The 3,036-nt window shown below is 44.9% G+C and overlaps 1 non-coding gene across 1 annotated transcript; it reads right to left on the bottom strand.

The window, feature by feature from the left end:
• Positions 1–467: 467 nt before the first annotated feature.
• Positions 468–539, bottom strand: Trnam-cau (transfer RNA methionine (anticodon CAU)). Its single transcript has one exon. It is a non-coding gene; the product is annotated as a tRNA-Met (tRNA).
• Between the last annotated feature and the right edge of the window lie 2,497 nt (positions 540–3,036).

Here is a 3,036-nt window from a genome sequence, read left to right as displayed (position 1 = left end):
ATTTGAAGTAAATACGAATGTAATTTTACGGTTAGCAAGAAATTTGAAGTAAATACGAATGTAATTTTACGGTTAGCAAGAAATTAGAAGCGAAAATTTTAGGTAAGTGAGCTTGCATGACCTTCGCCATGTGCTACTCAAATTCAAATTCAAATTCAAATTCCCTTCGGACCGCCGTTTTTCCGTTTGCAATCTCAAATAATTCTTGAATTATGTGTCCTGAATCGTTTTTGGGATCGTAGAGCTCAGGAACTTTGGAAAAAAGCTTCGTTTTGTTGAGTAAACACACTTTTCGAAAAGACGCGTAACTCGATTCGAGTTAATATTCAACTGGCTGTTGCCATGGTGACGGAAATGCGAGATTTTTTTTTTTTTTTTTTTGTGATTTTTTTTTGTGATTTTTTTTTTGTGATTTTTTTTTTTTTTTTAGATTACCAAACGTGTAAAAAGAAATGTGAATTAAAAATGGGCGGGGCGAGGTTTCGATCCTCGGACCTCTGGGTTATGAGCCCAACGCGCTTCCACTGCGCCACCCTGCCTTTATTAGAAATAAAAAAATCGGAGTGTGTTTTTTTTTTTTTTTTTTTTTTTTTTGTGAAGTTTAATTTATTTAAATTGTTTAAAAATTACTACTAGCTTCCATGAAGGAAAACTTTTTTTCTAGAGAGTATTTTTTATGCTCTTTTAAATGAGATATAGTAGATTATTCTCCTGTAAATATTTGCTGAGATATTAATGAATAATCTTATGACCTTTTCCACACCCATTTTAGAACTTGTATTGACCGTCCATTACGAAAGACCATGCCTGCCAGCTCCACCGAAGCGTTAAAACGAAAGAGAGTGAAAACAAGAGAGATTGTAAGAGAGTGGAAAAAGAAGAATCCTGAGAAAGTTCGAGAACAGAAGAGACGATATCGTGCTCGACGCAAGGACAAGACAAGTATGTACGACATGGCGCGCGATGCACTAAATCGTTGGGAAGGGAAGGGCAACACGCACGATCGGAATGAGATTCTTCAGAGTCTGTTTAGAGCCCGTATTGTGTTGATCGATTTCAGGCCCACCGCAAAAACCCCAGGGCGGAGTAAGAGGAACCCAGAAAGAGCTAGAGAGTACAAAAGAGAGTGGAGGAGGAAAAACCCCGACAAAGTTCGAGAGTACAAACGAGAGTGGAGGAGGAAAAACCCAGAAAAAGCTCGAGAACAAGAAAGAAGACGTTGGGACCGACGCAAGGACAAGAGGCGTGAGGTGAGGAATGAGGATATGTATGATCCGGATGAAATTCTTAGAGGTTTGTTTCCGGGTTGCTCGATAACATCATCATCATCATCATCATCCATCACCACGGCCACTTCTAATGAAAGCGCCATCACCTACGCCTCCACCACGACCGCCGCCGATAAGAGCACAAGCACCACTACTGCATCACTACCACCACCATTTCCACTAAGAGCAGTAACACTAAGATCACCACCACCACAAAGAGCACTACCGTCATCCACCAACACCACAACCGCCGCCTATAAGAGCACAAACACCACTACTGCAACACTACCAGCATCACCCCCACCGCAACGCCGTGGGAGACGATTGTCTTATTCCTCCTCCTCCTCTGACTCTGACTCTGAGCCTGATGAAGGGTTGGTGGCAGAGTTGGAACGCGCGTTAGCGGAACCAGAAGACCCTCCACCGAAACGTCGTGGGAGACGATTGTCTTATTCCTCCTCCTCCTCCTCTGCCTCCAACCCTTCATCAGGCTCAGAGTCAGAGTCAGAGTCAGAAGACCCTGTAAAACGGAGACTTTCCGAAATCAGAAAAAATAGAAAAAAGGCAGAAGAAAATAGAGTGACTCAAATGCAGGAAAGACGGAAACGAATACGAAAAGAACAGGAAATGGAAGAGAGGATCGTAGAAGTGGCTAGGGAGCTGGATCAGATGACATCCATGCTTCACGACATGGGTAGATGGTTCGCGCAGTTCGAGCGCGAAGACACAGTAGAGCAGAACTTGTGTCATCTCCCAGTCTCCAACGACTTTATGGATCAATTGGAACGTTATTTATTTTCGTCTTAAAGAAAAAAAAGAGACTCTTTTTTGAAAAACAACAAAGCGTGTGTAACTTTTAATTACAACAACAATAAAAGGTTTTACAATTTCCAACGTTTCTTGGTTTGCATGATTTTCTTAACAATGCGTTCTGTCATGGTTTTACGTCCGGGTAATTTGTCGATGGCCTGGATCATCTTAGTGTCGGCATCCCATTTGTCCTGTAAGTTCTTGGCCCTGGAATAGTCAATGTCGTGTTGTTTGGCCAGTCGGTCCAGACGGTTGATCCCGGGGTCTCCACGCGCCAGACGTTTCTTCAGTTTGGTACCAGGTCCCATGTACTGATAACCGGGCCAATGAAACTCGATCCCAGTCTTGGCCAACCATTTTTGGATGTCGATCCCATACCCTCGTTGGCGACGGCGACGTCGGGTACTTCTCCTCGGGGGTGGAGGTGCCTTTTTCCTCTTCTTAATCCGAGTCATAGTCCAGTCCCCTTCTCCAGGGGTCTTCGAAATCTTCCCACCCTGCTTGTAACTTTTCTGCGGCTGACGGTTTGGCCTTCTTGTACTTCTTTGCCTTGCCTTTGGGACTGTAACCACCGTCGTCGTAGTCGATACCGAGTGATTTCAGTACACGTCTGGCTCTATCGGAGATGGGTGCTTTTTTCTTGGACGATAGGGGAGTTTTACCTAGCGTGACTGGTTTGGGTGGAATGGTAGGTTTGGGGGTTTTCTTCTCCTTTTTAAAACCTGACGTGGAGGGTATGGGGGTTTTCAGCTCCTTTTTCAGTCCTGTCGTAGAAAGGGGTTGTGGCGGGATGATCACGGGGGCTGCGGCTGGTTGGTTGACTCCCTTGAGGATCTGTTTCAACAGAGTTTCGACGGGTGCGTCGACCATGCCTTCGGGTTCTGTCGTTCCCTGGTACGAGATGGGACCGCTTTTACCCGTCCGTATACGTTTCACCAGTTTCCCTTCCTCAGAGGCG

The sequence above is a fragment of the Orbicella franksi genome, chromosome 4, assembly GCF_964199315.1.
Source record: "Orbicella franksi chromosome 4, jaOrbFran1.1, whole genome shotgun sequence".
NCBI lineage: Eukaryota > Metazoa > Cnidaria > Anthozoa > Scleractinia > Merulinidae > Orbicella > Orbicella franksi.
The sequence above is the reverse complement of the archived record's forward strand: the minus strand, read 5'-3'. Positions and strand labels throughout refer to the sequence as shown.